Raw genomic sequence first — 10,394 nt, forward strand, 5'->3', positions numbered from 1 at the left:
GAGATTTCTCCATATGACCATTTCACGAGTGTACCGTGAATATCAAGAATCAAGTAAAACATCAAATCTCAGACATTGCTGCAGTCAGAATAAGATCCTACAAGAATGGGACCACCCGACGACTGAAGAGAATCGTTCAACGTGACAGAAGTGATACCCTTCCACAAATTGCTGGAGATTTCAATGATGGACCACCAACAAGTGGCAGAGAGTGTGCCATTCGATGAAACATCATCGATATGGACCTTCGGAGCTGAAGGCCCGCTCGTGTACCCTTGACGACTGCACGACACAAAGCTTTACGTCTCAACTGGGCCCGTCTACACAGACACTGAACTGTTGATCACTGGAAACATGTTGCCTGTTCGGACGAGTGTTGTTTCAAATTGTATAGCATGTATCAACATGTACGGATATGGAAACAACCTCATGAATCCACGGAAATGGTGTGCGACATGCAGTTAGAGTGATATGGGACCCCTGATATGTCTAGATACGACTCTGACTGGTGACTCATATGTAAGCATCCTGTCTTATCACCTGCATCCATTCATGTCCATTGTGTGTTCCGATGAACCACAGCAATTCCAGCAGGATAATGCAACACACCACACATCCAATTGCTACAGACTGGCTGCAGAAACACTCTTCTGAGTTTAAACACTTCTGCTGGTCACCGAGCTCCCGAGACATGAACATTATTGAGCATACAGTCTGGGATGCTTTGGAACTTGCTGTTCAGAAGAGATCTCCACCCCCTCGTACTCTTATGGATTTATGGACAACACTACAGGATTCATGGTGTCCATTTCCCCCAGCACTCCTTCAGACTTCAGTCAAGTCCATGCCATGTTGTGTTGCAGCATTTCTGTGTGCTTTATATTAGGCAGGTGTAGCAGTTTCTTTGGCCCTTCAGTGTAAAAGGGCAGTGCATTAACAGAGCTGTCATTTATACTCCAATGATTCATGTGCAAAGGTGTTCGACCTGATTATTGCCATATGATGGGAATTAACGGACTTTAAATGCTGACTGATTGTTGGAGCTAGATGCATAGACATTCCATTTCAGAAATCATTAGAGAATTCAGTATTATGAGATCCACCGTGTCAAGAGTATGCAGAGAATACCAACTTTCAAGAATTACCTCTCACCACAGACAAAAAAGTGGCCAACGGCCTTCACTGAACGACCAAGAGTAATGGTGTTTGCGTCGAGTTGTCAGTGCTAACAAACAAGAAACACTGTGGAAATAAGCACAGAAATGAGTGTGGGATGTACGATGAACGTATCTGTTAGGCAGTGCTGCAAAATTTGGCATTAATGGGCTATGGCAGCAGACGACCGATGCGATGCCCTTGTTCACAGCATGACATATCGTACAGTGCTTCTCCTGGGCTTGTGGCCATATAGGTTGGACCGTACACGACTGGAAAGCTATGGCCTGGTCAGATGAATCCCGATTTCAGTTGCTAACAGCTGATGGTATGGTTTGAGTGTGGTGCAGACTCCATGAAGCAATGATCCCAAGCTGTCAACAAGGTACTATGCCAGCTGGTGGTGGCTCCATAATGGTGTGGGCAGTTTTTACATGAATGGACTGCGTCCTCTGGTCCACCTGAACCGATCAGTGACTGGAAATAGTTACGTTTGACTACCTGGAGACCATTTGCAGCCATTCATGAACTTCATGAGTGCTGGAGAACATACTGACTATAGTTTCCAGTCTGCAAGTCCACATTCTTCCTTTGTTCACTGAAATAAATGTTTCTACTCTCCATTTACTCAATGGGATAATGATTATAATTGTAAATAAAAGTTTTGACTTCTATTTGATTCAATTATATTGAAGAAAATTTCACATTCACAACATAGTAATATTCCTGATGATAATAATAATAATAACAATTATTATTATTATTATTATTATTTCTTTCCTTTCTCAGACGTTATGTCTGGTTAAAAATGGAAAGTGACGCGGACCTTGATCAAGCGTGACTTCCTTTTAACTGTATGGTATATGTTACATTGCATTTAGGAACTTTCGGGTAATTTAACGTGTATCAATAATTACAGATTTCTGTAGTTGTATATATACGTTTGGATGTAGCTGTATTGCGTTGATGTACTGGTGGATATTGTGTGGTATGACTCCTGTAGTTGATAGTATAATTGGTATAATGTCAACTTTATCCTGATGCCACATGTCCTTGACTTCCTCAGCCAGTTGGATGTATTTTTCAATTTTTTCTCCTGTTTTCTTCTGTATATTTGTTGTATTGGGTATGGATATTTTGATTAGTTGTGTTAATTTCTTCTTTTTACTGGTGAGTATGATGTCAGGTTTGTTATGTGGTGTTGTTTTATCTGTTATAATGGTTCTGTTCCAGTATAATTTGTATTCATCATTCTCCAGTACACTTTGTGGTGCATACTTGTATGTGGGAACATGTTTTTTATTAGTTTATGTTGTATGGCAAGTTGTTGATGTATTATTTTTGCTACATTGTCATGTCTTCTGGGATATTCTGTATTTGCTAGTATTGTACATCCGCTTGTGATGTGATCTGCTGTTTCTATTTGTTGTTTGCAAAGTCTGTATTTATCTGTTGTGGTATTGGGATCTTTAATAATGTGCTTGCTGTAATATCTGGTGTTTATAGTTATTGTTATTATTATTATTACTATTATTATAATAATGGTGTCTCTATCAGAAACAGCACTATGAGCAGTTCAGAGGCGACCTCCAAGGTAAGTACTTATTAAATGGTCTTTTGCCCTAACTTTTAATAATCAAAGTTAATTACTCACCACAAAAGTGGAAATATCATCATTTGCCACGTGATTTTGTTAACATTGCGGGTGGCAGGCAAACAGTTACTCTCACGAAATTCAAGTGATTCAGGACAGTGTACAGTCCTCGCGGGTTCACTTCGTATTTGTACCAAAAACACACATTTAGTTGCAGCCAGGCTGTGACATCACCCAAGACAAGCACGTAAGCCGGCATTTGACTGACGTGGACCGTATTGTAGCTGGGTGTGAAGTGAAATTCTCACTGCCTCTTAGGCTGTATTTATATAGGGGCACAGCAGATGGTCGAAGGAAGCACCTGCCATCATCTGCTCTATCCCCAAGTAGCAGCATCCAAACAGCCACTTTCTCGGAGACACATGATTTTATAACACTGTTGTGCATCAATTTAAAATCATTGTAATTTTTACATGAGTGGAGTAATGTTTGCTTTAATTACAGAACAAGTTTCAGTTCGACTGCATTTAAACTTTGCTGGTTAGAAGTTTTAGAATGGAACTAACAGTAGAACATGATCTCTGAACTACAACTTTACGAGACCTTGTATTGATTGTTATTTACATTAAGGTCTTGCAACTTGTTATAGCTTTATTATTTAATGGGTTTCATCAGGAACTGTAATCAGAACTTTTTGTCATTAATATAAATGGTAATTAATCTATTACTAATAAGGATGTTTTTGTTCCAAATTTAGTTTTCAGTAAACTACTCAAAAACTATTAAGAGGTAGCCTAATGGGATCATACAGTAAATGTGTTTATAACAAACTGAAGCATCTTACGGATTTTTGTCTTCCTGAGTCTAATATTGAGGCCTTCAATTTTCGTAAAAATGCCGATTTTGACCAAAACATTGTTCTGATCATGTTGAAATTTGTAACAGTTGATTGTGACGTACATTTGCACATCCTTACAATTTTTTACTTTCTAGCTTCATTACTTAGCACCACTTGTTTCTTACTTAGAACAGTGTATTTAGGAAAACATATTCATCTGATCATTCTGAGATTTAACAATTTATACATTAATATACTGAAGCATATGTTGACAAAGTTTGGAGACGCCACTTTAATTTTTAATTTCATTCTTAAATTATGATGAAATACCTGTATGGTACACACAGGTGTGTTATGACGACGTGGCGCTAGTAGCAGTGAACTGGGGCAAGTCCCAGCACACTCACTCGCCTCTGTACCTCTCAAATGATACAGCACTTGTTTTCCCACACTTTGAAGACAATTCTGGACAGTTCGAACGATTTGGCCAACCATATCACCAGACATGAACCCCTTCGATCCTTTATGGGACATAAAGGATCCATCATTTTGTGCACAAAATTCCAGAGGCTGCACTTTTGCAGTTATGGACAGCTGTAGAGGCAGCATGTCTCTATATTTCTGCAGGGGACATATGACGACTTAATTGAGTCCATGCCACGTTGAGTTGATGCACTATGCTGGGAAAAAGGAGATCTGAAACGATACTAGGAGGTATCCTATGACTTATGTCACCTCGGTGTATACCGTATTTACTCGAATCTAAGCCGCACCTGAAATTCAAGGGGAGAGAAAAGTTTTAGGTCGCACCTCCAAATCGAAACAAAGTTGGTCCATTGTAATATGAGAGACAATTTAGGTCGAATGAATGACGATACAGCTACAGTAGTTTGGTTCGTGTCGTAAGCTTAGCAGTTAAGCTTTACCAGGTAGCCATTGCTATGCGTCAGGCGCTCCGTCCGTATTTATACGGGTACCCTTCCTTTTTCACGTGCTTCGTCTGGTTTGAATTGATTGCTTATTTTGCTGTGATCTGATAAGTACCATTTTCTTTGCTATAGGTGTTTACGTAACTCTAAGCAGAAAATGCATTACTGTACTGTGTCATGCATTATTTGTCGCATTCTGATAGTGCGTGTTTACGGCCTGTCGCCGCTCGCGGCATGGCTTGCTTTTGTGCACGCTACCGCCGTTTACAATTAAAAAAAAATGGCAAGAGACTGCTATTTGTTGTTACTTACACTGCTGCTTTCTTTGATAATGATCAACAAGAACGAAATAATAGACTGCGTATGATAGCGCATGTTCTGAACGAGAGTTAGACGAAAATTTTTCTCTGTTTGAAAATCTCTGCGGCCGCTTCTTTAGTACATTAAATTCTGCACAGAAATTAGAGTCATCTTAGATTTAAAAATCTAGTCAGTTGCCGTGCTTCATTTCTGAGTGTTATCACTATTAGGCATAAGAATCATATGAATATAAACATGACACGATACGTATATTCTTGCGCGTTTGCTGTTGTCTCACTCTAGTTTCGTAGTTTATTAGGCAGACAGGATTTAAATGAGATAGCAACAAACACGAAAGAATACATGGCAAAGTATTTATATTCATATTATTCTTATGGTGAAGAGAATACTGCATGTGATTCATATTTCATGAGGTTCTATTAGCAACCATCTCTTCTCACAAGTAGGAAAAAATTCAGAACGTAGAGTTGGCCATATTGACAAACATCCCAAACAATCTTGCCAGTCGGATTTCCGTAGTACATTGAAATTCTGCTACATTCGATGATGAACAATACGGAATTTGTATTTACTTCGTTGGATAATGTATGAAAATGCAGTGGTCGAAACTAGGGGCGGAGAAAAAAAGCTCGTCTTCCACCCTTTTTTTTAAATTTATTTACTGACGCAGAGGTTTTGGCGCCAGTATTTATCTTTGTGCCTACAAAGCATGCCTGTGTAGCGCTACATATATTCGACGGCAGAAGTTAGTTGTGGCGGCACCTACCAACGTTTTTCAGAACTTCCGCTTGCTTTGCACTCGATTCTAAGCCGCAGGCGGTTTTTTGTATTACAAAAACCGGAAAAAAAGTGGTACTTAGATTCGAGTAAATACGGTAATAATTAATATATGTTGAAAAATAGTATTGGGCCTAATTGTTAATTGTACTGTGTACCGTGTAAAGATTTATGTATAACAACACGTGTATCCTTAGCAGTGCTGTAATCTTTTACCAGCTCTTACAACTCTCCTGTTTGCATCACCTGTACAGATTGTAAAGACATGTTTTTGATTATGCTTGTGTGCTCAGTGTACCAGTAATGGACCTCCTACTACCACAATGTGGACATTTTGGTTCTTCTCAGAAAGTTGACGGATCATGTAATCCATAAAATGATGTAAATTAATTTCTATTAAATTGTCTGATCAGAGGCAACAGTCTGGCAACAAAAGTGATTGGACTACCACACTCGACAATAACATTGCATGTGGAATGAATGTGTATTACACAAAATTTATCTAATAACAAAACTGTGTTTCTGCACCAATACCACTGTGCAACATAATACAATATACAATGCCAAACCAAACGGTCAAGATCAAACAATCTAGACATTATAAGGGTTTGTGACAGTTGCCTCAGGTTATCTTAATCTGGCAGTAATTTTAACATAAGATACAGAGAACACCTGGATGGCTTTAAATTCGAAAAAGTTCAGCATATCCTTTCGGCCAGTCATATGAGTTAGCATAGTCATTGTACTTCTAGCATTTATGATAATTTACAGATCTTACACATCGCGAGAAGAGGCAAGAAAATTTACCACCTTGAAGTATTGGAATTATGCATCCACATGCTTACTTCACCCCAGTATATTTCTAATGCAGGACATTTCCTATGAGTAACATTCTAATTTATAATGAGCTACCGTATTTGTATATTCTGCTAATGTTCCTTTACTGAAACCTACAATTTAAACATAATATGAAACCCCCTAACAGAGAGAATTCTGAGCAAGCATGTACTCTAATAGAAAATGTGGCCCCTACTGCATTTACACAGCTTCATTGTAACAGACACTGTAGAAGAAAATAAACACTGATGTGAACCAAATCAACATACTATCCTGAGAATCTATTTAAATTAACATAAAGGCCAACATTTTTAATTAAATTTTCCTATACTATGCTGTAATTATATTTGGATAAATCTGTACCAAAAGTGACTTAAGCTTTAAGTTAATCATATCTTCATTCTCTCTGTGATAAAATGTGTTGCCCTTTCTATATGGTGTATTATACACTTCAGAACTGTATTGGTGATCTACAGGTTGAACATGAACTCCTCTACCAAAATTTCAGAGATTGTTTGGGGGTATTTAGAGAGTATTTTGGTGTCGGGGAAACTGTGATCTCCAATTGTTTGTTACAGATAATTATATGTTGTTTGATTGTTGCCACCATTTATCTTTGCATCTGCACTGAAAGTATTTGCACAGCTATGCAATTGTCAACAATATGTGCTGTGTGTCTTGAATGGAAACAAAACCGTTACATTCACTCATGGTGGGCACTATTAACGACAATAATGCCCACTTTACTATATGCCTTGAGCTTGCATTCATTATGACTCCAACTGTTATAGGTAGTAGTATGGATATGTATACCGATAAAGGGTATGCTAATATCCACCTTGTCTAAGTGTTCACAGAATGGAATGAAAGACTGGCACAGAAACCATATGTTAGAGCTGTTCACACAGTGATGGCAGTCATTGCACAGTACCTTTACTTATTAAAGGCCCATATGTTCAACAAAACTCTATAATCAATTATTAAGTACTAGATACCTAAAATAAAGATTATAGTTCTTGATAAAAAAAATAAAAAACTCAGAACAAATAGAAAATAAATACACGGCCTAAGATGAAAAACTTCATATTATTGATCCCACCAAACAATATTTTCAATTAAAATACTTAAGCAGTTTAAACAAAGAATATTTAAAAGCAATCAATGAAAAACTAAAATATGATATTCCTGAAAATAACCAAGAGAACAAGTATAAATGCCAGAATAGTAATTTTCATGCTGAGAACTCTAAAAAAAAGATAAAAAAATTAGAGCCAAAAGTCTAAAAGAAGACCAAGACATAATTCTATTTAGTAATCTAAATTCACCTACAAAATTTAATGAAGGAGCAGCAGCTATATTTGATATTCTTAAAAGAAATCACAACAAAGCCTATGAGAAATGTTGTCCTACTTTGTCGGAAAGAGGGAATTGGCTGCACAGAGATGCCAGGACACTTAATCTGGAATGGAAAGGGTTACACTTAATTGGTGATGATTGTGTCACCAGAAGTTTGTGTGTAGCATGAGCTTTGAGCGCAAGTAAACTGTGTTGAGAATCTTACATGAATAACTGCACCCAAATCATCCATAGAAGATGCAGTCATTGCAGCCAGTGGACCTCCCATGTCAAGCAAGTTGCAAATTGGTTCCTATAGTAGTATGCAGAAAACCACAATTTTCCTGTTTTCATGTAGTTTACAGTTGTGGCCATGCTTACAAGAGAAGGAATATTCAACAGTTGAGACAGTTGTCTGTGGGATGCAGAAATCCTACATGCCATGTTGCGTCACTCCTATCCACACAAGTTTGCTGTCAGTGTATGGGATGGTAGTGTCAACAGTTATGCGCTTAGACCTTACATATTTTCTGATAAACTGAACAGAATAATATACAACAACAGTCCCTTCAACATGACTGCCCATGATTCCTGGAAGGTGTGTCACAGAGATTCATTAGCTTATGTGTTTCAGCATGATGAGGCACAGTCACACTTTGTACTCAATGTTGAGGAATGTAATTGATCTGCGGTTTGGTAAACAATGATTTGGTCATGGAAGTATTGTTCCAGGACCAGCTTGGTTTGTAAGACATGGCACCAACAAACTACTACTTCTGGGGCCATATGAAGACTGACTGGTATTCTCATGGAGCTGGTTACTAGGATTGTTGCAGACTTGAAAGTAGTATGCCAAATTCCTGGGATTCTTGAGTGTGTAAGAGAGTCAATGAATGATGTGTTGCAGCGCGCGCGCACGCACACACACACACACACACACACACACACACACACACACACACACACCTCTGTCTCTGTCATAATGGTTGTGGTTTAGATTTTGTACAATCTGTGTATGATAACAGTTGAGCATTAGCTACATACTGTACAGTGCACTGACAGAGCAAACTGTGATGAAAATCTCTGTGTCTTATCTGAGGATTGTTTCATTAGTCATTGTTTTGTGTTTTACATTTTGATGATTGCGTATTACAGGCTTTTTCCTGTTATGAAGGAATTTTCACTGAAGCAAAGATACTTGGGGTGACAAACTGAATAAATCATAATTAAATTATTACTCTGTAATGAATTACCACAAATCACAGGTTCCTTATACGAAAATATTCAAAGAATATTCTTGAACAACCTTCGAAATTTTGTTGGTGGAGACGGGGTTCACCCTTTGAACATATATATCATACGAGTATTCCAAACAATTCGTGCTTTGTTTGACTTGTGGCACCTTCCACACTTGCTATGCTTATGAAGAGATATTACAGATTTTGTCAGGCAGGAAGTCTGTGACACCTTTACATGTAACTGTAAATAGAAATATTGCTAGCGAAGCACATACCTGAAGCTGCAGCTGTTATGAAGAACATTTTGAAGCGTTTGTGTGCCACAGTCAGTTGCATGTAATTTATGTTCAAGCATTTCATACTTCCTATCAAAAATGCATATGGACAACAGAACAAAACTTTGTCTACTTGGAACTCATGTAAATGTACACAGCTCATTTACTTTCTGTGTCTTGAATAGCAGGCATATTACTATATTTTCCATTTACATAAATCATCTGTACAGCCCATAAAGTGACACTATGTCAGTACTCTCATGTAATACAGGACCAGAAATGTACACAACACTTGAGCAATTATTATTTCTGGTGACAACTGATTAAATTTTATGTTCATTAATTAGTGGGCCTACCATCTGGCAACATTCTCCAGTAGCCTGCCTCACGCAGTTAAATATTGTTTTCAATCAATACTGTTGCTTACTGTGTTGGCTGTGACAGGAATTGTGGGCATACTAGAGCTTACCTGCATTTGGTATCAGTCCACAGATACTTGCAGTATGTGGCTGCTGAGCCAAGCATTAACTGACACACACTCTGCACTAGAAAGACAATGGCAGCCCATTCTTCATGGAGTGCTGCACTGAGGAGAGGTATCGATGTCGGTCAGTGAGGCCTGACACGAAGTCAGCATTCCAAAACATCCCAAAGGTGTTCTATAGGTGTGCAGGCCAGTCCATAACAGGGATGTTATTGTCATGTAACCACTGCGCCACAGGCCGTGCATTATGAACAGGTGCTCGATCGTGTTGAAAGATGCAATTGCCATCCTTGAATTGCTCTTCAACAGTGGGAAGCAAGAAGTTGCTTACAACACCAACGTAGGCTTGTGCTGTGATAGTGCCATGCAAAACAACAAGGGGTGCAAGCCCCCTCCATGATAAAAACGACCACACTGTAACACCACCGTCTCCGAATTTTACTGTTGGCACTACACACTCTGGCCTATGACGTTCACCGAGCATTCGCCATACCCACATCCTGCCATCGGATCACCACATTGTGTTGCTCCACAGAACGTTTTTCCACTGTTCAGTTGTCCAATGTTTACTGTCCTTACACCAAGCAAGGCGTCTGGATAGACGTCTGCCT

The sequence above is a fragment of the Schistocerca cancellata genome, chromosome 2 (genome assembly GCF_023864275.1).
Source record: "Schistocerca cancellata isolate TAMUIC-IGC-003103 chromosome 2, iqSchCanc2.1, whole genome shotgun sequence".
In the NCBI taxonomy this organism is placed as follows: Eukaryota; Metazoa; Arthropoda; class Insecta; order Orthoptera; family Acrididae; genus Schistocerca; species Schistocerca cancellata.